The 25,951-nt window shown below is 38.5% G+C and overlaps 1 protein-coding gene across 1 annotated transcript in view; it reads left to right on the top strand.

Annotated features, from left to right (window-relative positions):
* Window positions 1-25,951, top strand: part of LOC105477421 (NOP2/Sun RNA methyltransferase 3) — a 258,079-nt gene extending 232,128 nt beyond the window's left edge. The window contains exon 9 of the transcript XR_011620409.1: window positions 1-25,951. This exon is cut by the window's left edge and continues 11,530 nt beyond it. The gene's annotated coding sequence lies outside the window, so the exon portion shown is untranslated.

The raw sequence follows: 25,951 nt of genomic DNA, 5'->3' as shown, positions 1-25,951 counted from the left end.
CTTGGCCAACAAAAAGACTTATTACTTGCTGAAGACTCAGATGATTGTTATTATTTTTTAGCAATAAAGTATTTTTAATCAAGGAATGTGCATTGCTTCTTAGACATAATGCAATTGCATACTTAATAGAGTACAGTATAATGTAAGCATAGCTTTTATATGCACTGAGAAACCAAAAAATTTGTGTGACTTGCTTTATTGTGATGTTTGCTTTACTTCAGGGTTTGGAACCCAACCCACAATATCTCCAAGGTATGCGTGTATAAACCCTTTCTCATCCCAATTTAACCTCTTTTCTTGTTGACTATGGAAAGCCAGCTTAATAGTTGCTCTTAATTAAAAAGTACTGTATATTACAAAAAATTTCAATGTAGTTGGCTATTTCAGAGTAAAAAAATTGCCGTTTGTTTTTTTTTTTGTCTTGAAATAATCAGTATGCATTTTATCTGGGGAGCACTTTTAGAGTAGGGAAGAGGAAAGGGGTTCTTAGCTTTACTAGATGAATATCATATGCATGCATGAGTGTCTTCTCTTACATGATCTTCCCAGGAGATCAGTGTCAGGGACTAAATCAATCCTGGTGTGTGTCCTTTCTCTAGAGGGGAATTTATTTAATATAACACCAGCAGATTAACACTTTTCTGAAAAAAAACATTGACGCTTATTAATGTGAAACAACTGATAACAATAATTCAGTGATTGGTATGTTGTCATTGCTTTCCCTAAGACATCAAAGTCTAGATTTTGAGACTGGCCAGCCAAAACACTGCTCACAGGGGATACATGATGATCCTTAATGTTCCTATAATTCTAGTGGGCATGATCCTTAATGTTCCTATAATTCTAGTCACACGTGCCCCTAATCCCAGGAGTGACAGCCAACTTAGTCAGTTCTTACTTCCTGACAATCCTGAAATCCATACACTGCTTGCCAAATACCATTCTGATTTTAGAAAAGACGGGAATTATTACCTTCTCTTGTACTCACCTTTTCTTTATTTGTGCAAAACAATTGTTTTTCTTAGTCATCTTTTTTTCCCCCTCTTTCTCTCTACAACATGATTGTCCTTGTTTTTGGCTTTTTTTCCCTACCTGATGGGCATTTCTTGTCACATTTGGCTATTTCTTCCACCCCACTGGCAAGTTCTCTCTCATGCTCTAGCATAATCAGTTCTGGGCTTGTTTCAATTTACAGTTGCATTTACAGTTCCAATTGTATTTTATTTATTTATTTATTTATTTATTTATTTATTTTCAATTTTTATTTTTGATCCAGGGGGCACATGTGCAGGTTTGTTACACGGGTATATTCCATGATGCTGAGGTTTGGAATGCAAATGATTCCACCACCCAGGTAGTGAGCATAGTACCTATTAGTTTATCAACTCTTACACCCCCTCCCATCCTCCCTGCTTTAGTAGTCCCCAGTGTCTATTGTTGCTATCTTTATGTCCTTGAGTATACAGTTTGTAGCTCCCACTTATAAGTGAGAATATATATGGTATTTGGTTTTCTGTTCCTGCATTAATTTGCTTAGCATAATGGCCTCCAGCTACATTCATGTTGCTGCAGAGGACATGATTTGTTCCTTTTTATGGCTGCATAGTATTCTATAGGAGATATATATCTCATATTTTCTTTATCCAATCCACTGCTGATGGGTACCTAGATTGAATGCATGTCTTTGCTGTTGTGAATAGTGCTGTAATAAACATACAAGTACAGGTGTCTTTTTGGTAGAACAATGTATTTTCTTTCAACATACCCAATTTGGAACTTTTATTTCAGCTCTAAATTATGTAACATCAAAAGAATTTTAACTACTTAAAACCCAGGAACAGGAATAGGTAATATATTGTTAATCTATATTCTCCTATGATTTAAACTACTTCTCAAAGGCTAAACACCTTTGGAAGACTCATTAGTCATCTCTTGTCTATAAGGCTATAAGATGATTCTTACAGTCAATCATTACCTTAAATGTTGTAAAAAGTTGGTATGTTTAAATTTATGGTAGTTTTACTGATCTACACATGGGTCAAAATTTTTAAAAAGGTTAAAAAAAGTCAAAAGACGTATTCTTCTTAATAGCTACTCTCTACTTTTGCCTAAAATATAACCCTTTATAAAACCTCAAAGTAAGCTTATTTTACGATGAAAGAAAATGAAGGAAAATGAGTTAAGGATTACATTAAAAAATGTCAGGTAGAAAGAAATCTTCTCAAATTCCAGTTTGAGATGGGCCTAGGCCTATGGAGGTAAAGGATGTTAATGGGAGTGTGAGGAGAGGATACTTCCTACTCCCTGGTTGGCATCCCTGGGTTTTATAAGTTTTTACTTTAAGTTTCCTTTAATTCTCATATCTTATCTTCTTCTGTTTCGGAGCTCAGCCTCCTGGTCCAGGGACTTGAAACTGAAGTATTCCTACTCTGATGGGAAATATGCCCCTGCCATTCCAAGTTGACACACTGAATGCATTTTCTCACAGGAGTATTATAACATGCATTTATTGTTCACAAAACCCTCAGGACAGAACTTTGTTCCTGCCACTTTAGCTATCTGGTTGTGTATCAGAAAAATGCAAATTGAGTTTTGATAAACTTGCAACCTGAACTCTTGGAACACGTCCACGTGGAAGTTAGAGGGTACCTTTATGCTTAGAAATACCAAAAAAAAAAAATCTTTGTTGGTTTCTCTCCAAGCTCTCCTGAAAATCGTCAACATTCTAACAACCCCAGCAAAAGTCAGCAGGAAGCTTAAATGCATATGCTATTGAACTTTTGAACTCTGAAACAGCATCTATTTTCTTAGTTCTGTTTGTTGACTCTTCTTTGATCTCATCTTATTAGAAAGATAATACCCTAACATTTTAGCATATTTAAAATAAACTGCTTTAACAATCCTCCAGGGAGCTCAGCTTAACTTTAGCCTTTCCCAATCTCTAAAGCTCTTTACTGCAGTGTGTACTCACCTTCATAGAAATTGTCTGCTAAGTAATTTTCCCTAACAGGGAGTTTACTTTTCTGAATACACTCTAGGCAGAAATATTTATATTTCATTTGAGCATTTGAATGTGAACCCTATTTCTAATTTAGTGAGTATCTTTGAAAGCTTGCTAATAAAACTAGAAGATCCAAAGAAGTGGAAACTGTGTCTATAGTTGAGCAGTGGTGGTTGTGGTGGTGAGAGCTGCCTAGTAGGGTTATTTGGCCAAAGCTTTACATTTAGAAAAGGTCTCAAATTTAGACTTTCTATAATGTTAAAATAAGAAAATAACATGCAGATACATACATAATGTATTGAAAGATGATCATTGTACAATTCAAACTTGCTGTTCCCAAACCACATCAAAATAATACACTGTGAATTGATAGAGACATCAATTAGTTTATTGACATCTTTTACTTAGTTTATTAATTTATTGATATGTATTTCAAAATAACTATTCTATATGTATCTGGCAAATGGCAAAATAGTAGCATTATAATTTTTGCTTAAAATATGTAATTTTTAAAGGTAAATATTGAAAATCTAACCACAGTTGTAGATAGCTTTAGTAGCATTTCTGGAATTCATTTTCTGCCTTCCCACTTCCAAATATTACCCCAAATTTTCTTTCAGCTTTATTCATCTCTCATCTGTTCACTCTGCCCTCAATACAGAATGCTTCTGGTTTTCTTGACAGCATGTTTCATTTTTGTAGCCCCAACCACTGGTTAAAGGATAGATGTGACTTCTGTAGTGTAGCTTGGTTGAGTTCCAGGACTCTTTCTTGGAAAGCTGTTATATTTCTTCTCTCAATAGATTTGAACGAAGAAATGTGGACTTTATACTAGGAGAAGAATGAACCTTATGACAACAGAGAGGAAGAATTGGGTCCCTCCATTATACTGTGAAAGTTGTTCCTACTAATTAGGTCATTCCTGTCATACCCAGCTAAATCAGAGTCAAGGAGCCAGGGGGAAAAAGCACTTGAGATACATAACATTGCTCTAGAAATATAATTCTCTGCAGGTCCAGCTGCCGAACTTGCCGAGTTCAGCAAATATTACTCAGATTTTCTTTTTGCTCTATTCATCTCTCATGTATTCACTGTACCTTCAATACAGAATGGTTCTGGTTTTCTTGACAGTCAACGTGTTTCATTTTTGTAGCCACAATAAACCTGAGGCCAAATACACAATTGTAACCTGAGATCAGTTTTATCTATAGCTCCTGCTGAGATAACTTGCTGAAAGTCTAGGACTAATGTTACCCACTGATATCACCCACTATTGAAGCTTACCAGCTCCCCAAAGCTTTACTAATGCCAATGAATTTTTTCTCAAGACCACACATAACATTCCTCTTTTTTTATAAAACCCCCAACCTTCTCTTTGTTCTTAGGACATACTGAAGACCATCTAATCTACATATATGCCTTGAATTACAATTCTTGCTTCCCAAATAAAACGTTAAGTTTAGAGATTCATCTCTACATTTTAACTTTGAAATACATGGTGTCAGAAGTGGGCTCCAAAGCTGATTGACCTAGAGGAGCATCACTGGCCCTTGGGATTATTATGTGAGGTACCTAAAATGGAGATCTTTGAGTGCCCGTTTTCCCCCGATGAGTCTCTCTTGGACAGAACTCCTGAATTTGGTTTGAGTTCCATTTTATTTGGGATTTGGTTGGGAGAGGTCTTTCTCCTTCCTGTTTGAAGAGAAGTCTTTCTCTCTCTTGTCTGAGATATCTTTTGTTGAGGAGGGTTATTTTCCTCATGTTGACCTCAGCTGTGAGGTTTTGACCTCCAGATTTGGATGAAGGGATTTTTGCCTTCATTTGGAGAAGGCTTACTGTCCTTCCTAGTATGACTTTATCTTCCCTTGGTGCTTGCATTTTAATTTGGCTTTTGGGAACTGGAGCTTGCATTGCATTGGCTTTTGTGTATTTGGCATTAAACTAGATCACAATGGGTTCTTAAAATTTAAAATTCTTAAGACATACCAAAACAACTCCCCACTGGGCACTCAATAGAAGCTGGATATACATTTAAGCATTATGGTCCATCTTCACACGTTTTCTTGTCTTGATGGGCCAAGTATACTAAAGATGACCTGGAATTACAATGGCCTACCTGAGGTTCTTTTGACTTCTCTAAACTAGTTTGTCTCAGGAATAAACTAGAAAGTAAGGCTCTAAAATTAAGCAATCTTAATGAAATGTGTACCTTAATTGGTACATTGAGGCATCTAAATGCAATTGGGAATCAACATTTTTCTTGCTCCAAAATATTATCAAAGAAAAATAAAAAATTAAAAGAAGAAAAAAAGGCTTTAAAAGTCCAAAATCCTTCTGTCTCTCAGGCGCCATCTACTACCTCTCCTCTCAATGTTTCACTTTCCAAACTTTCTTCCTTTTTAATACATCTTCCTGTGCTAATGCCCTACCTCCTGCTTTTCAGTCTCAACCTATGAAAACTTGTTCCTTTAAGATCAGGCTCTCTAACAATCCTAAGTTTCCCTAGATTTCTTATGACTCTTGGACTAAATTTGAACTTCATGCTATAGCCAAGGATTTTCCTAGTTACTGAAGACTCCCATTATTTTTTCCATGAATTTTACATTACAGTTCAGGCTTAAAACAGCTTGGCTTCTCTGGCCTTTACTGACTTGTTTGTGTGCTTGTAGAAAGCCAGACCCATCACCAAATGCAAAAGCGGATTGGACACATCTCCAAAAGGATTTAGTGAGACCTGTCCCTACTTCCTCAGCGTATGGTCTGCAATATTGGGAACAGGCTCAGCAACTTGCAAGAAATGTACATGGGGCCATTATCAAAGCATTTCTCAAAGCCACAGACTGGAATAAAATTCAGGCTTGTACCCAACAGCCAAATGAATCAGTTCACAACTATGATATCAGGTTCCAAGCTATACTTAGAGAAAATTCTAGTTTTCCTATGGATTTTGACTCCACTAGAGTCACCTTTAATTCTATGTTTGCTAATGGTTTTTACTAAGAACTTCCTCAACTAATAAAAATAGGAGACCATATAAACTACTAATCTTGTTAAGTTGTCAAATTAATGGCCTGGAACCTTAGATAATACCAATAAAAAGAAGGCCACTAAAGTTTTAAATGTCCAACTACACAGATGAATGCTTCCAGAACAAACAATTGGGGCTTGGGTGCCGTGACTCATGTCTGTAATCCCAGCAATGTGGGAGACCAAGGCAGTTGGATCACTTGAGCCCAACAGGTTGAGACCAGCCTGGGGAACATGGCAAAATCCCATCTCTACCAAAAAAAATACAAAAATCAACAGGATGTGATGGTGCATGCCTGTAGCCCAGCTACCTGGGAGGCTGAGGTGGGAGGATCACCTGAGCCTGGGAGGTCAAGGCTGCAGTGAGCCATGATGGCACCATTGCACTCCAGCCTGGGTAACAGAGTGAGACTCTGTTTCAAAAACAAAACAAACAAAGAAACAACAAACAGACAAACAAAAAACCCCATCATTGAGACCCTAAATGGTACAACTTGAATCCACAAGGGCTATTTCCTGGTAATTGTCACTATTGTAAATAGCCAAACCATTGGAATAAGAACTATCCTAAGCTTAAATGAATTAGACATCCTTCTTCAAATGAACTTCCATTATCTCCCCCACAATGTAGGGGATGTGAGGACTCAGTGTTTTGTTTTCTTCAATCCTCCCTCTTAATCACTGTGAGGAGATTACTCTTCAAATTGGCAATAAGATTCTAACAGTTCTCAGAGATACAGGAGCAACCCTATCAGTTGAACCCCATCAGCCTCAATCAGCCCCTACCTCAGAGTGATAAAACATTCAAAGAGTGGGAGTCTCTAATAAGCTACCGATAGCCTTTCTGTCCCAGTCTATTACTTTCTGCTTGAGATTTTTACAGGCTACTCATCTTTTCTTACTGGTGGAGTCTGCTCCAGCTTATTTACTGGGATAAGATTTTTTAAAGAGAAAAACCATGATGGCATCTGCTTCTCCCAAAAGAGGGAAATGATTCTAGAATTTCATGATCCCAATAGTTCACTGGACTGTCAAAAAAATGAAAACCTAAAAAAAATATGTTTTTTAAGCGACCCAAGATTGCTTCAGTTTGGACATATGGGTAATAAAAACTAGGCCTATAAACTAAAGTTAATCTCTCACTCACAATGATGAGGTCTGTCAAATATTTACTGACATGTACTGATTACCACCTTTCCTATCAGATAAAGCACAAAGACAGGATAAAGGCAGTTATCTCTCTCCAGACCTTAAGACTTCTATATACTAGTTAACATTTTACTCTGTATAAGTTAACCACCTATTTGCTTTGTCTTATATATAAGGTCACTGAGCATTAATCAGAATTGTAAGAATGTCACCTTTGCTTTACTGTCCCCCTTCTTTCATTTTCTAGATAACAAAATGTATAAATTTTGAGCTGATGTAGCCCAGTCTGGGACACATTCTTGGTTTGTGCTAATTCTGCATTTCTGGATTGCAATCCTCAAATTTGGCTCAAAATAAAATTAAGTTCATAGTTTAAGTTTATAGCCTCTTATTTTAGCCTCCAGTCAACAGGACTCTACTAATGATGTTTCAGTTATTTGTTACGCTGTCTCATGTGCAAAAGACATCTCTGCTGCCTTCCAAAATTCCTTATTGGAACAGATACCTGTGTATTTATGGGCCATATCATCAACAGAGTACACTCCTAATAAAAATCCAGATTGACCCCCTTGCCTAATACCAAACAGTATCTCCTTAGTCAATTTGCCTGACAATGCATAAAACCCATAACTGAAAAATACAAGACTCAAAGTTTAATAATTCCTTGTACTAGTCTCTGTAAAACTCCCATTCTCCCAATAAGAAAACCTAAGAGCCAAGGATGAAGATGTGTTCAAGATAAATAATACCATCATATCCCATCATCCCATAGTTCCAAATTTGCACACTTTGCTGACATGAATACCAACTGATAGTAAATTTTTTCACTGTAATTAACCTCTGCAGTTCCTTCTTTAGCTTCTTGTTGATTAAGGCCATCAATACAAATTTGCCTTCACCTGGGTGAAATTGTAATATACCTGGGTGGTCATGCCTTAGGGATATACTGAAAATCCTTTTTACATCTCCCAAGTTCTGAATGCTGATTTAGGAGATGTGGCTTTTTTCCTAAAACTTGTCTTCATTACATTATGTAGATGAGTTATTTCTTTGTTCTTCCTCATAGGCAAGACTGCAAGGAAGACAATCACCTCCAAGGGTCACATGGTTTCTAAAGAAAAACTACAACTAGTTAAGTCCCAAGTTAAATATCTGGGTCATCTGATTTCAGAAACAGAGCTGCATTTGGATCCTGAACAACTACAAGGTGTTCTACAATTCTGTAAGCCCAAACTAAAATAACAACTTTGAGGGCTTTTTGGATTCACTGGATGGGATACTGCCATTAACTGGATACCAAACTTCTCTTTGACTGTCTGATCCCTGCATGTCCTACTTAAAATCTCTCGACCTGATACCATTATATGGAAAAATTCTGAAGATACTGGTTTTTTAAACTTAAATGAAGGGCTTTTAAATACCCCTGCCCTAGACACCCTAATTATCAACTTTATTTTCCTTTTTGTTTATGAATAGAAAAGAAATGCCTTGGACATCCTAACCCAGAAACATGAATTTCAGCACCACCTCCTTGGAGATTACAGCCGGCAACTACAGCCAGTAGTAGCTTGAGAATTACTCTCTTGTTTGCAAGCAATTCCAGCTAGCACCCTATTAATTAACTTCCACTAAATAAATTATCATGGAATCTCCCTTAAGCATTTTTGTTCCCCACACTACGGAATCTATTCTAAATTCACATCACACCCAGCATTTCTCTGAAGTCATTGAAGATGCTCCCTTACCTATGGCTACTTCTGCCCAACAGACAGAACTTTTTGCTGTTGCTCAGCTTTGCCTCCTTGCTAAAAGAAAATGTACATATATATATATAAATATATGTATATATAAAATAAATATATAAAATATATGTTATATATAATATATATACACACATATATATATATACACACACAGACAGTAGATAGGCTTTTGGGGTTGCTCAGGATTGTGGAATGCTCTGGAAACAAAGGAGTTTCCTCACTTCTACTAGGGATCAAATTAAAGATGGATTCTATGTACAGGACTTCCTGAATACCATCCAGGTCCCAGATGCCTGGGCTATTACCAGAACTCCAGACATTCCAGGTTAGACTCTATGGAAGCTAGAAGAAACAACCTTGTTAATAATGCTGTAAAGAATGATGCTATTAAACTTTCATTTAATCAAATCTCTATTGTGGCCCCACTAAAAGAGCCCTCAAAAGATGACTGGAAAATAATTACGAAAGACTCACAAAATGGGCACCAGAAGATGAAAAGGAAAAGATCATTGCTGCTGGTTTGATGACAAAAAAGAACTATGGTTTGAACCTGATAGTAAATTAGTTTTCCCAAATTTAGTAATATACTCATTGTTAACCAAAGAACATAATTTGACTCACTAGGCAATTAACAAATTAATTTCTTTTAAAAAAACAGTATTGGTGGGGTGACATTTAAAAAGCTGCGAAACATGCCTGTTTGCCTTGCACCACCTGCACTAAGTTTAATCTAGGAAAACCCATATGTACCAATCCTGGACATTTTAGTTGACCTAATGGGCCTTTCAAGGTTTGGCAAATGGATTTCACCCAACTACCTCTTCCCTCGGGCATATATTTATATACACCAGTAATGGTTTGCATGTTCTCCCATTGTGTAGAGGCTTTTTCCTGTAGATAAGCCAGTGCTTCAGTTATGGCCAAAATTCCTCTGGAACAAATTATTCCACCCAGGGAACTCCTCTTGAACTACAAAGTGATTGGAGATCCTGTTTTCCTGGCCATGTAATAAAACAAGTGTGTTCAGTTTGGACAACTTCATAGCATTTCCATTGTGCCTATCCCCAATCTTCTGGCCCAGTAGGATGAACAAATGGAACTCTACAAACCCAGTTGGAAAGATTTATGGAAACTCTACACCTTCCTTGGCCTAAAGTTCTTTCTTTGGTATTATTAAATCTAAAGGCCACTTTTTGGGGGGGCTCATAAACTTTCACCTTTTTAAACTGTCACAGGCCATCCTATGCACTTAGTTCCTTCTGCTTTTGACAGTCAATGAAAGGAGACATACTTCAATATTGTAAAGGCATTGTTAAAGCAATGAATGGCAATCATACTTTGGTAGAACCTCTTTCCACAGCACAGTCCCAGGAAACAAAGACCTAAAATACCAAGATCTGCAGCCTGGCAACTTGGTCTCCTGGAAAAGACACCTACATAAGAATTCTCTTCAGCCTCACCGGAAGGCCCATAACCAGTCCTTCTCACCAGTCTCTGTGCTGCCAAACTAAAGGGCATTGACTCCTGGATCCACATCTCTCATTTTAAAAGATTTCTACTTCTCACCGAACCAGCACCCAAACAGGGAATTTAAAACTAAATTCCCTTCATCAATGAGATAAAGCAGATTCTATCTGTAGTGGACTGTGGACTAAGTCAGTATACCACTTAAAAAAAATGTTTGATCTCTTCTCACATGCCTACATTTTCCTGGAAAGATAATGCCCTAGTGCACATTTTCTAGTCTAATGCCAAAGGTGGAAATGTAACTGTTGGATCTGTCACTCAAAACTCTGATCTGTTCATGAGGCAAGTGAACTTTTAGTTTACCACATAACAGATTTCAGTCATGTTACTAATGTAACTGTTTGTTCAAGTTGTGCATCTGGTCCTTTTTATAAAGTCAAACTTTCAGACTCACATGTTCAGATTCCCTATTTCACCCTAACAGAGCTGTCTGTAGAAAATACTTTGAAAATAGATTTAAAAATTATAAAAATTAAAACTTAAAAACTCGTAAAAATATTTATGATCCAAATTCCTTTATTGTTCATAGTTTCCAACAATGTAGTAACATGATAGTAAGACCTTGAATAACTATTGCTGATAATTCTCTATGAATACTCTACATGGGATTGCCTGCTGTGCCTCAATAGGATACATTTTTATTTATGGGGGATTTGGTAATCAATCGTATGCACAGGCAACATCACACCTCAATAAATGGAAAGGAGAAGGCCAATGTGACTTAGGGTATTTCTGGATTCAAATTAAGTTAACAAATTTTGAACATTGTTGACAACCTATTACCTTATGCTTTAATATTAACAGAGATACCCTCCTAGAAGGCATACATCCAGTCTGATGGGTCTCAGTTGCCAGAGTTTTTCTGCTTTGTGTCAGTTGCTTAGAAACAATGGTTGGAAACCTATGCTTAACAATTGGAGCTGACTCTAGAGCTAAGGTCATTGTGACCCAACAAATTTCCCTAGATTTTCTTGCTAAAGTAGTGTTAGTTAACAGAATTGCTTTAGATTACTTAGTAGCTACGCTAGTGTTTGTGCAATAGCTAACTTAATTAAGTAGAAACACAATTACACAAGATAAAAAAAATGGCTTCAACAATTCTCACCAGATACTTCTGGACTTTTTGATCTGTTTAGTTGGTTACTTTCAAAATTAGGTCATGGTTTAGAACTATTATTCAAACTGGATTTTTTATACTGTTGCTGATTTTTTTTTGTATTATGATTTTTAAAGCTTTGTCCTTATTGCCTGTTTAATCTTTGTAAAGCCAACTCTTCCAACAGGATAATGCTACCTCACTACCTGAAGATGGTTGTTGATGCCTATGGGACTGATAAGATAGAGCTTGATACTGTACTCCAAAAAGACCTTTCCTGAGGACATATTTCATTCTCTGACATAGATCCCTGTCCTTTTTCACTGATATGGGACAGAGAAAATTGGGACAGGTCCATCTTGGCACAGAGGGACAGTTAAGCTTAATTGCAAAATAGTTGATTAGTGATAGCTGCAAAGAAAGAACTTGAGCAAAAGGGAGAAATGGGCCAAACACAGTGGTTCATACATGTAATCCCAGAATTTTGGGAGGCTGAGGCAGGAAGATCTCTTGAGGCTAGGAGTCTGAGATCAGCCTGGGAACATAGTAAGACCCTGTCTCCACAAAAAATAAAAATAAAAAATTAGTCTGGCATGGATGCATGTACCTGTAGTCCTAGGTATTCAGGAGGCTGAGTTAGGAGGATCACTTGAGCTCAGGAGGTAAAGGCTGCAGTGAGCCGTGATGGCGTCACTGCACTTCAGCCTGGGTGAAAGAGCCAGACACTGTCTGAAAAAAAAAAAAAAGGAAGAGAAGCATGAAAGTCTGACCCCAATCGGAAGGACCAGGAGAAATAGCACTCAGGTACATAACATTGCTCTAGAAATACAATTCTCCACAAGTGCTATGCAAGTCTGGCTGCTGAAACTGCCTGTTGTAACCTGAGACCAGTTTGATCTACAGCTGCTGAGATAACTTGCTGCAACTCTAGAACTAGTTTGTCCACTGCCATCGCCCACCCAGCAGATCTTGCCAGCTCCCCAAAACTTTAATAATACAAAAGAACTTTCTCTCAGCCGCACACATCATATTTTTCTTTGGTATAAAATCCCCAACCTTCTCTTTGCACTTCAGACATACTGAAGACCACCTGGTCTGCCTGTATGTCCAAACTGCAACTATTTCTTCCCAAATAAAATGTTAAATTTAGAGAGTCATCTCTACATTTTTATGTTGACTCCAACAATATCATTATAGATCTGCCAATTCTGACGTCTGACGTAGCTGAGGAACTTTCATGTTTAATGAAAAAAAATTCTCCCCTCTTTTGAAATCAGGTTTGAATTAAGTTTTTGATTATTTATCACATAAGCAGGCTTAATGTTTTTTCTATTATCCTGATATGTAATTTTTTTTACCTTCTTAATATCCAGAGGTTCTCAGAATCCTGAAGGGCAGAGGCCTCTCTCAGTCTTTGAGTGCCCTGATTCAATTTAATGATTGCCACCCACTGCAGCTTAATCCAGTCCACGTTTCCTGGTGAGTCAGAGGTCTGAGCTCAGTAGAGTGGTCCCCAGTTCTTAGGAACGGTTTAATGGGCTTAAGAGGCTGTGATACTGAGGATCCAATATCTTCGATAAGACCAGTCCTCTGCTTTTCATTCTTAATTTCATCACAAAAATCAGGGTGAAACTCAAAAAGATCTAGGAACGACTGTTCTAGGGAATGACTGTTCTAGGGAATGACTGTTCTAGGGAAACACATTAGGTCCCAGTGGCTTTAGCTGTAGAGTCAACTGTAGAGCCAATCATTTAGGATAGGTTTCTAACTATTATTTCTAAGTGATTGGCTGAACAATATATGACCCGGACATAAAATATGCTGGGTAAAATCTATTGTCCATTTTGTTTCTTTTGGGAAGTTCATCCTAAGTACTCAAGTTAACTTCAGAAGATCAGTGATTCACACATGGCCAACTGTGCCCTGGGGGGACACTTGGCAGTGTCTGGAGGAAGCTGTTTTTTGGTTGTCACAACTAGGGGGAGATGTTACTGGTATTTAGTGGGTAGAGGCTGAGATGCTACTAAATAACCTATTAGGTTGGTGCAAAAGTTATTGCGGTTTTTACCATTACATTCAATGGCAAAATCACAATTACTGTTGCACCAACATAATATAATACACAGGACAACCCATAACAATAAATTTTCTAGCCCTAAATGTTGTTAATACCAACCTTAAATAAGGTAGTAAAACACCGGTGGTCTAGCTGCAATCATGTGTTACACTCCCTCTCAGTCTTCTATTTTCTCTCATGTGTGCTGGGTAAGCTGGATGTTTACAATTATTTCTACTACTTCCTAGTTAAGGTTTTCATTTTTCTTTGTTATTTGGAGAAACAGATAAGTTTCAAAATTGGCATGATAATTTTTCTCTGGTGCAGTTAGGTAATTTAAAAGGACTATTACCTAAGCAAGTGGGAGCAGGTTTTACTTAGCTGTTTCCCAACTCCTTTTAAAGTAAGTTTCTAAGTACTGCCATTAATGTTTACAAGGTGCTGCTCAGTTATTTATTATTATTATTATTTTTTAAAGATTCAACACTGTGTAAGATTTTTGCTGCTTTACAGGAGCTCACAATCTAGTAGTGGAATTGGGAAAAACATTCAAATTACTTTAGTACAAGGGAGCACCTCTCATGTATAATAAGTTACTGCTGGGGCCCAGAAAGATAATACCCCCAAATATGCTGCTTTGTCCTTCAAACTGAGAGCGTCTGGGCAGCATCGCATGTAGGAAAGGGCTTTCTCTGAAGTTGCTCTACCTGCCTTAAAGGCTGGGCCGTCCAGAAGCTCAACTGTTGTAAATCCCTTTCCCAGAGAGCTCATCAACTAGGAGGGAGGATGACACATGCGACAGGAAGAAAGAGCAGAGTTGACGCCACGCCAGAGCCCAGACAGACTTTGTCCCATGCTGTGGTTGGTTCTTTGGGCCCATTCATCTCCCCTAAAAAGTATTTATTCTTCCTCTACAATTGCCTTCATGTCCCATTTCCTTTTCCCTATGAAGAAGGCCTATAAGCTTCGAAATCTCATTGGGTTATTGGGTCCTCACTCTCCTGAGTTGCTCCCATGCATGTAATGTATTTATATGCCTTTTCTCCTGTTAATCTGTCTGTTTATTTCTCAAATACTGAACCCCCATAGAGGAGAGAATTCTCTTGCCCTAATGTCACCTACTCCTGGGGCGAATGAACACTGCTGGACAAACATAACTACTCTCAAGGGCCACTCCCAGCTTGCCATTTTCCTCTGGTGGCATCTCTAGGACCACAGACTTCTTCAGTGCTTTTAGAAGCTAACAGGCAACTGCCTGTGGTGAGGCTGCCAGCTTTAATCATTCAGCTTCCCCTGTGCAAAGACAGTGAGGAGAAAAACGCAGCTCAGCAAGGCTGAGAGGGCATGAAATTGTGTTAAGCAACATTCATGACAATGACTGGATTTGCTATTTTAAAGTAAGTGACTAAATGTTTTTTTTTTTTTTTTGAAATTGTAATTTTCCTGTGCCGTTAAGTGTAAAGGTGACCGCTCTGTGGTGGGCTCTCGGCAGTTTGTGCTCGACAGCTAATCAGGTTGATTCATTTGGTGAGGTAGGCAGTGAGCTCAGTGATAAAGCGGAATTGAGTTCTTACCTCTCTGAGATATAACACCACACATTTTTTTTTCTTTCTGCTCTTTGAAGGAAAGAAATAGTCATGCAGACTTTTCAGAAGGACCTTGTGAAGACACAACGAGGTTTTATATGTGTAGTAGGAAACATAATCATCCGTGGAACAAAACTGGCTCCCTTATTGAGTTTGCTAGCAGCCTTTCAATAAATGATTTAGGCAGCTATCACTAACGGGAGCTGGAGGTTTTGGTAGGGACCATCCTGGGCTTATTTTAGCTCAATCTCAGGGCTTCTGAAGTGTAAAATGCACATTTACCTGCTGCTAATTACATCAGAGCTGACCAGAGGCAAGTTAGCAATGGCTCAGTATTACCCAATTTCCCCACAGGATGGCATCCACCAGTTAAAAACAAAATTTATAGTATTAGCAGAATTCATAAAAATAGAGATGGATTAAATTTTCTATTAGGCTTTGCGATGTTTAGGGTTTATTTCGATACACACTCTAACTTGATCATAGTGAGCTAGGGCGGTGTGAGTGCTTGCCAGGAGCTGGCACAGACGCAGAGATGGAATTTGTGGTATGTGCAAAGGGAGAAAGGGACTCATGCTAAGAATGGAGTTGCTACAAATAAAGCTTAGCTTCTAAGATCCCCCGATCACCAGAGGGCCATTTACGGAACTAATTTTTTTCCTCCATCAGAAGATTAGTGAGTTTCAAGAGATCAAATCAGAACAAGCAGAGCCTCATGCCAAATTAAGGAAAAGCACAAGAAGATTTTGGGTTCTGGTTTGATGAAAACAGTGTTCTAATATTTCTAATATTTTATACCTGGAGAATAATAACAAATAGAGTCTTTTAGCTACATGAACATAGAAATCACATAGGCCAATCCTGAATGTTGCAGAAAAAGTTCCAAAGAGAATGAGTAATTTTTCCAAGCCAGGACCAGAACAAAAGCAGTAGTTGCTCCATTATTCCTATTTAGGGAGGAGTTAGCCAGTGGGAAGGTGAATGAAGAAGCTTGGTTTGTGTGCCTAGCAAAAATGTTTTCAAAATTATCTTTATGTTTCAGACCCATATAAATAGCAAAGTTTTCTAAAGATAATTTATTACTCTGAAAGATGGAGAAATGCTAATTGTTCACATTAAAGGATGTTGTTATTACTAAAAACACTTTGGGCAGTTTAACAGGGTGGTAGAAATTGGGTAGAGGCACTAATACTCCCTCAGGCTGTGCTGGGAATAGAAGGATCTCAATCTTCTGACCCTTCCTGAGATCCCGCCCAACTGTGGGATGTTTCCCTGCACCGCTTCCTGTCCCATCCAGGGAAGAACTGCTGTGTTCTCTGGAGATTATCTCCCTTTGTCCACCTTTTGAGACTCTTTCTGTGAGCCTTCTGTCCTGTCCATCAAATCTTGGAGGCCTTTTAATGGCTAAGCCTGTCAAGCACACTTCCACATGACTTTGGAAAGGACACTTAAGTACTCTTGGGGGAATGAGTCCCTCATTAGGGAAAGTAAAATCACAGTTCGTTTTTTTCCACTACCAACTGCCAATTCTTTTCAGTTACAGTGTCTGTGAGTTTCACTATTGCATGTGGGCAAATGCAGCTCACTTTGTGTTCATGTACATTAGAGGCATCTACTATAAAGCTTCTAGAAGGCAAGGATGCTGTTTGCTCACGTAGGTCTTGCAAGTGTAGGCAATTTATTTTTAAAAATGCAAAACAAACAAACAAACGGAAAGAAACTCCTAATTATACCATCTTGCATCTGAAGAATCCTTAGGCACTACTCCCAGTTGCAGATACAGCAGACTGCATCTGGCTTATTAAGGAAGACACTTCTGGGGGACTTGCTTAAAATAGTGATAACTACAACCCATCCATGGGAATGCTGATTTACACTGGGCCTGAGAATCTGCATTTTATCCTGTCCCTCCCTGAACTCGGTAATTTTGAAAGGTGTAGGTCAACTGAATCTTAAACCAATCCAGGAACCCTCTGTGCATCTGCAACCACATTGACTGTGACAACATTTCAATTTACCTATCCTATTTCTTGATTGGAAACTGTCAAAATCTTTCTATACATGCATGTCTGTCCTATTTGTGTATTTCAGTACTGGCCAAAGGAATCTGTGAACATAGTGTGTTTTCAATCACTCTAGAGTCCAGTGTTGAAGAATGTTGAAAAATATTATTATGTGTTGCGAAAGCACAGAAACCCCCAATCTTTTCGGCTGCCAACATTTGTGTATTTTTAAAAGAACATTGCTACCCGTGTTTTGAAAGTGGCATATGTCACATCCAAGCAGACCCTGGACATGTCTTAGGTGTGATTATGGACAAAGAGTTAAATCTCCTCAGGCCATGGTGGCGATGCCTTCATCTTCCAGAGCCCGGGAGTTCTTTGATGACATTCTGTTTGACAAAGAAGCAGGGGGAAAAAGCGTCCCAGTCTTTTTTCTGTTGCTTTTTTCTTTGCTATGATCAGTATGTAAAACCCCCGGGCTTGAAAAGGACTTTGACATCTTTGTTAGTAAACAAACAGAGTGGTTATAATGCTTTTGACAAGAGGGTTGGGAGGACTGTGCTCTGGCAGGCTTTCTCCTTTTCTCCCGCTTCTCCTCCTCTAACTTGACAAGCGGATTGCAGAGGCCAGTGGAAACACTCGTGTCTCTTTCAGGTTGAGAGCATTTGTTAGGCATCTGTGAGGGTTGCTTTCTTGCTGTTGGGTGTCAAGTCACGCAATATGAGAAGAGGGAGTCTTCGACTGCTCAGCCATTCTTTCCCGTGAAAGGAGCACTGACGAGCTAGCCGGTGGCTCAGTTAAAAACTGAAGGAAGCATTCACCGTGCGGGACACCAGCTTACTTTACTGACTGTGGTGTTATTAGCGAGACTGACAGGGGCAGCCGGGAGGGGCTGCAGCGGCTGAGAGGAAAGGGAGGCAGAGTTCTTGTTTCCTCTTGTTTTCTCACTGTTGCTGGCAAGTTGTTGATCTTGAAAATGAGCGACCTCCTCACAGCCTATTTTCCAGGCTTTGTTAATATTTAAAATGATTTTGAGAGAAATGCACGAAATGAAACATGTCATGATATGTAAAGTCATACAAATTTCACAACTTACCTCCAGCCTATGCATTTTAGTTGTTCTATTCAGGGTTTACTGCTCAAAACCCCCAGGTCCTTAAACTTCTGCAGCTGTTGCCTTTGGTTATTTCTTGGTGTTCTCAGGAAGTGCCTCACATGTGCTCATTAACAGATTCCGTCACAGCTGGACACCACGGCACCCACCTTGTCTGCAGAGCCTTCGCCTCCTTAGTGGGACATCAGTGTCAGCCTCGTGTTCTGTCACTGCTTCCAGGCATTGCCATTGACTTACTCATGGGTCTGTCCTATCCAAAGTCAGGAGAATGTCTTTTTCTCCTTATTTTGAACCATTCTTTTGTGCTGGGGACACAGTGGGCAGTTTGGCCCATGTTTCACAAAGCCCCTGTTGAAACCAGATTTGTCATCATTTCCCTTGGGACGGAGGCTCCTGATTCTTCCAAGACCCCTCTTGGCTTTGCCCAATGGGTCTTTGGGCAACAGCAGTTGAGACTTGACAGAAAAAAATATGAAATTCCAGGCAATGAAAACCCAAATGAAAGGAGAACCAGAATCTTCTAGTACAGGCAGAACTCATTATTATGACTTGTCAATGTTACAAAGACATTATTAATAGTTGTCTTTGTAACATTTGAGGTTTCAGGATGGCAGAAGAGAACTGTAAATCTTGTCCTCTCAACCTAGGTCTATTAGCCACTGCCTTGTAGTTTTTGTCCTCCTGACAATTCAGACTTGAGAGAAGAGACCAGTGGTGACAAATATACATTTCCTTAGTTCACAGGAAATAGATACAAGACTGTTTAAAGAACATAGACAATCGGTAGCTTCCATGAGTCTGTTAGCTTTTGCTGCATAGCAAGCCAGCCTGAAATTAATGTCTTAAATAAAAAAGTATTTACTTAAGGTTTTTTTGCAGGTCAACAACTTGGGTTGGCTCAGCAGGGAGGTTCTTCTAATCTTAGCTGGGTGCACGCAGGTGTGTGTGATCTGCTGCTGGGTTATCTGGGGCCTGACTCATCTAGGATAACTTCTGCTGCTATGGCTCATTTCTGCTCCAGGTGGACTCTCATTCCCCAATGAGCTTACCAGTGTTTTTTTTGTTTGTTTGTTTGTTTTGTTTTTTTCTCCCATGGTGTCTGGTTAGGATTCTAAGAGAAATTGAGGAAGCATGCAAGACTTCCTGAGGCCTAGGCCTGGAATTGACACATCATTACTTCTACTGCATGCTATCGGCCAAAGCAGATCCATAGTCTGGTACAAACACAAGAGGAGGAGAAACTGGTTCCATTCTTTTTATTTTATTATTATTATTATTATTATTTGGTGCAGTCTTGCTCTTTTGCCCAGGCTGGAGTGCAGTGGTGTGATCTCAGCTCACCGCAACCTCCATCTCCTGGGTTCAAGTGACTCTCCTGCCTCAGCCTCCCGAGTGGCTGGGATTACAGGCTAATTGTTTTGTATTTTTAGTAGAAACCAGGTTTCACCATGTTGGCTGGGCTGGTGTCAAACTACTGACCTCAAGAGATCCACCCACCTCGGCCTCCCAAAGTGCTGGGATTACAGGTGTGAGCCACCACGTCCGGCTGGTCCCATTCTTGATGGAAGAAAGTGCAAATTCAATCACAAAGCATGTGGATTCGGAGTGGAGTGAAAGATTATGTCATTTTTGCATTTTACCCCAAGATATATCTAAATACAGATCCATATAATATTTCTGTGGATTTTGTTGTTGTTGTTGTTACAACAAACGATTCTCAAATTTTGTTGTTGTTTTATTTTATAAGTGTAGACCTGGTGCACTTCTTCTCTCCAAAAGTCCAGAGGATAATTTTGCCTAGACTTCATCTTCCAATTTGCTGTGTTATAGAGTATGGAGATTATACAGATAAGTTCCAAAATAAATAAGAGTATAAACAATGAGCAAAAGAGAGGGAAATGAGGAAAAGTATTACATATAAAAGTAAAAGTTATGGAATTTTCATATCTTACCTGGGCAAAACTAGGAGGGGAGGAGAGTGCTCTCTTAATTTTGAAAAGGACGGCTCTGGAGAGCCTATTGAATTATACAGATATGAGGCCACTGAGATGTTTAATATTATAATAATGTAAGAAAATGTGGTGTTATATATATATTGATTTTCATGCACAGCTCCTGGTTCATAACTCTCATAACCCTTGTTATAAAGTTGGGTGTGGTAGGTTTCAGGAGAAGGCCTCAGGAAATAGAATTTCTCTGACCTTCTCCTATCCTCCTTTCACCTGCCTCAAGGAATCAAACCTTCTCCACCTTTCTGATTGAAGGTTTTAAGACCAAGAGAGGGCCTTGCCCTTTACCCTGGTGGAAGCAATGCTGATGTCATGAAGCTTCCATAAAAACTAGTGACGACTGGGTTCAGGAAGCTTCCAGATAGCTGACCACATTGGAGGTTCCTGGAAGGTGGTGTGGCCACGGAGAGTATGGAAGTTCTGCTCCCCTCCCTCCATACCTTGCCCTACACATCTCTTCATCTGTAGCCTTTGCAATATCCTTTGTAATAAACCGATAGACATAAGTGTTTCCCTGAGTTCTGTGAGCCATTCCTGCAAATCAAACCCCAAAGATGGGGTTATGCGAATCCCAACTTGAAACCGGTTAGTCAGGAGTTCCGGAGGCCTGGATTTGTGAATGGTGTGTGTGTGTAGGGAGGCAGCCATGGGGACTAAGTCCTCAACCTGTGGTATCTGGCCTATCACCTGGCAGATAGTGATGGACTTAAATTGGAGGCCACCCAGCTGGTGTCCATTGCGTACTGTGTGGGGAAAACCTCCCACACGTTTAGTCACAGAAGTCTTCTTCTGTGTTGACTGTAGTTGTCGTGGTGTGAACACAGAGAAAAAATGCTTTGAGAGTTTTCTGAAACAAAATATGAAGTTTTTTTTTCATTCTATCATTGAAGGTATAATTGTAGAAATTTTAAAAAGTCATATTGGTTGTCCATATATGGAGGAAGGGGCCTAGGACTTGGGGGAGAAGAGAAGAAAAAAAGTCTTATTATTTTATGTGTTTGTTTATGAATTCTTTCAAATATTCATTCATCCATTCGATAGGTATTTATAGTGCCTCTCCTGTATGCCAGGCACTATGTTAGGTTCTGAGGTTATAATAAGGTTCAGTCCCCCAGATATGATCCATGCCTTCTTAGACCCTTTAGTTTTACCTCTATCCATGCTTAGGGGTGAAGAAAGTTAGAGAACAGGTCATAGAAAGTTAAGTGTTTCAGAGAGAATCCCATGAGACCCTCGTGGGATAGAAGCCAGGGCAGGCTGTCACTCTAAAAGACAAACAGTGGCAGTCAGAAATAAACTATAAAGTTCATCAGATTCCTCAACATCATAAACAACAAAATTGAATACACATGGATTGGATAATGACTTGGACTATTATAATTTGTACATTAAAGGAAAAGTGATGCAGAAAACTGGTAGTTATTAATTTACTTATTTACCTGTTTCTTTCCTCTTTACTGCCCCTCCCATCCAATTAGGAGACTTGGGACAATGTCTTTCAATTCTTTTGTTACACTATTCTAATGGTTAGCACATTGTATGGACAAAGTCTGTGTTAAAAATTGGTTCCTCTAGGAACAAATAAATAAAAGAATTTAAAATCACCTAGGCTAAAGCTTTTGTTTAGCTACTGGATGTCTTTGGATATCAAGGGGTTTTGGGAATTCAGAGAAGAACATATGGCGAATTTGATCATTTGAAAACTGGGCAAGAATTTGAATATTGCAGTGAGAGGGACGGACACATAGTGGGGTTTTTTGAATATGCAGAGAAACTTCGTAGGCCATACACTTTTCCTAGAAAAATATCTCTCTAACAACAACAGCTAGCATTTATTGAGCATTTACCTTGCAGAAGTCACTGTCCTAAATATTTTACCTGAATTAACTAATTTAATCCTCCTGCGCATCACAGCTTGGGTTTTGTTCTATTATTATTCCCATTTCATAGAAGAGAAGACTGAGGTATGGGAAGTAGTATAGCTTGTTGAATATAACACAGTTAGCATGCACCACAGCTGAGGTTAGTGTGAAGAGCCCACACTCTCAACCACCACATGTTGCTGCCTCCTTAAACAATACAGTGTGAACCATGGTGGACAGAGTTTCTCATATCATATCATATAGCACAAGAAGTCACAAATACTTCTTGAGGAAGGAAGAGTCCAAGGAGGTAGATCCTCTTAACCCTGAATATCCTTTTCATAATTATTCTAGTTTTTATGGCCTGAATGTTTGTGTCCCTCTAAAATTCATATGTTGAAATTCTAACCCCCAAGGTGATGGTATTAAGAGGTGGGAAATTTGGGAGGCTATTAGGTCCTGGGGGCAAAGCCTTCATGAATGGGTTTAGTGCTCTTATAAAAGAGACCCCAGAGAATTGCCTTTTCTTTCCCACCATGTGAGGACCTAATGAGAAGGTGCTGTCTATGAGCAAGCAAGCCCTCACCAGACCCACCAGATGCCAAATCTGCTGGTTTATTGATCTTGGACTTCTCAGGCTCCAGATTTGTGAGAAATAAATTTCTACTGTTTATAAGTTACCCAGTTCATGGTATTTTGTTATAGCAGTCCAAACTGCCTAAGACATAGAGAAAAACAGACTTGATTTTACAAAGATTGACTAGGAGGAATCAAAATATAAATTGACACTACACTGAAAAGACTAGAATTTATAGAATTCTTGGTGGAATCCAGATATTGATTTAAAAGCTGTACGCTGGTTCCTTGGGGGAGAAGGAATGAGAGGAAAAGAAAGAAGAAGGGATGTTCAGTGGCCTCTGGTTTGAAATAAGGAATTAGTTTATTATTCCCGTTGGGTTACTCCAGGTCTCTTTGCATCCAATGGTCCCAAATGGCCCCCATGCATATGTTGGGGGATCTGCATTTGGGCATTCATGTGCATTTTTAGAGTGACGGAGGCTATATTTATTTCTATTTTTAGTTATTTATTTTTTCCTGGGAAGTAGATGGTACACATTAAGTTTTTTTTTTTCCTCTGGATTTTATGAATTTGGGCTGATACATCAGTTCAGATGTTATCTTCAGAACATAAGCCCTAAGATGATGAATCATGATGTCGTATTACAAGGTAGCAATAATTTGATCAACTGCTTACAGTTGATTTCTCAGAAGGTGGCCTCTTTGTCTCTCAAGAAAATGACAAAGCTTTGGATGAGGTTTCATTTCAGGGGCTTGGAGGTAACTTGGAGTCTAACGCGAAGTGGCAGGAATGTTTTAAGCAAAGACTCAAGTAAGAGATTCCCCTGAGGCAGATGCTGATGCTTTGTTTAACAAAGCAAACTATGAGTCCAAATTATTCATTACCATATTCATAAGTAATCTATTTAGTAAGACGGTCTGAAGATAATAATAAAAACAAATATTGAATAAAGCTCTTTCCATGTCAACCTTTCCAGCACAAACAGTATGTCAGCTCATTGTTAGTCTGGAATAAACGATTTAAAATTAATGAGTATATCTCCTTATTGCTAGGTGAGATGCTAAGTAATTGGAAATATGTAGCCAGACTTCCCATGAAAGCTGTCTTACAAAAAAAATGCTGGGTAAAGAAAAAGAGTTTATATTGATTTTTAATGGATTTGAGTATTCAAAATTTATTGTATGTGGTTCTCTTACTTAAATGTAATAATAATTTGTATTTAAATGAAAGGAATTATCAGCAATATTTGCCAGTATTTTTCTAATCCTTTCTTACTTCTTTCCATTCTTTGTGGTTTATATCTGCCTTTGTTAATGATATTGCAACTAGAGTCTGAAGGCAAGTTGCAAGCAGTAATCTGGTTGCACTTGCTTTTATATTTTCTTGATTTTATACCCTCCTTTGTATTTCAGATTATTTGAGTAATTATTGTGCATAGCCTACTGCCATTTATAGCTATTCAAGAAGAAATATAAATCTGTTCCATTTTTGTATCCTGATTACTAACAGTATTTTAACAAGGTAGTAAAGTTCTTGATCCTGACATGTTAACACAGTGAAAGGCTATTTGCTCGCCTTGCAATCATCTCAGAAAAAGCTGAACTTGTATCTCCTTGGGAAGGAATGAATAGAAACATTTGATTTATTCTTCTCTTATGATCTTTATTTTATAAAATTGGGAGAAAATGATGATGTGATAAGGAGGGAATCTCTGCAGTCATAAGAACAAATCTTTATGAGGAAAAGTGAATTGTTGTCTTTGCTCTTGAAAGCACAAAGTGGAAAGGGGTTCAGTAGGCTGCTGAAAGAGGGCCAAGAAACCTCTGTTGGGGAAAGAGAAAAGTCTGCAAAGTAAATTAAGTTCTGTTGGAAGAGCAAAGCATTCCTAATTCTTCAAAGAGGGTACAACTACAATCAAGGCAGAGGGAAACTACTTTTCCTTGATTATAAAGTGAGGGGCAGAGAGAAGCAGGCGTCCCATGAAGATAATGATGCTCTGGGGAGGGACACTAGCAATGCATTTTGATAGACACGTACCTTTTTATTCTTATTCTTAAGAGAGGGCTCTTTAAATTGTATAAACCATATAAAACCGGGATCTGCCTTTAGATTCAGTGTTTGAATGACCAATGTTCTTAAAAAACACGAGCAAACAAGAGTTGACTTTGGATGAGGAGGCCAGACAAACTAGCGGCAAGTTCTAAGTACTGAATATATGCAGAGTACATTTACAAAATTTTGAAGTTCTTGTTTCATTAAAATTTACTTTATCTGTAAATGAATTATTTAAATATGCTCAGAAAGCTTCCCTCTGAAGTAATTTAAATTTTTAAATGTTGTGAATTTGATTAGTCAATCCTTTTATTTTTAGAGCTGTCAAGGAAAAGATTTGTTCTAAGTGCCAAGAATCTGAGCCTATGGAATCTGTATTAAAGGCTGTTTTAACACACTTTCAAAATGTATCTTTAGTTTAGATTTTTCTTTCACTTATATATTCATAGTTATGAAGTACATGACAGAGTTCTGCTGAAGATCATATATTTACATCACACATGCATTAAATCCTAATATAACAAGTTCTTATCAGTGACAAGGTTATTACATGTGAGTTTTAGTGCTAGTTGAGCCTTTGGAGTTTTAAATGGATTTGTTCTGTAGGTTGGACAAAAACACATAAAATTGAGTCTTCTGTTAAGTTTTACTTCTTTCTTATTGAAATTCATTGCATTTTCAATTTTTTCTTTTCTTTTTTATTTTATTTTATTTTTTTTTGAGATGGAGTCTTGCTCTGTCACCCAGACTGGAATACAGTGATGTAATCTCGGCTCACTGCAACCTCTGCCTCCTGGGTTCAAGTGATTCTCCTGCCTCAGCCTCCCAGGTAGCTGAGATTACAGGCGCCAACCACCATGCCCAGCTAGTTTTTGTGTTTTTAGTAGAGACAGGGTTTTGCCATGTTGGCCAGACTGGTCTCGAACTCCTGACCTCAAGTCATCCACCCACCTTAACCTCCCAAAGTGCTGGGATTACAGGTGTGAGCCACCGTGCCCGGACTACATTTTCAAATTTTTAATTAGGAAATAGTATATGTTTATTATATAAAAGTTTGATCACTATATAAATATGTATTAAAGAAAGGTCCTATAATCTCATCCCTAGAAATAACCATTTTTAAACA

Source organism: Macaca nemestrina, chromosome 2 (genome assembly GCF_043159975.1).
Source record: "Macaca nemestrina isolate mMacNem1 chromosome 2, mMacNem.hap1, whole genome shotgun sequence".
NCBI lineage: Eukaryota > Metazoa > Chordata > Mammalia > Primates > Cercopithecidae > Macaca > Macaca nemestrina.
Note: the sequence above shows the minus strand (reverse complement) of the source record. Positions and strands in the feature narration are given on the sequence as shown.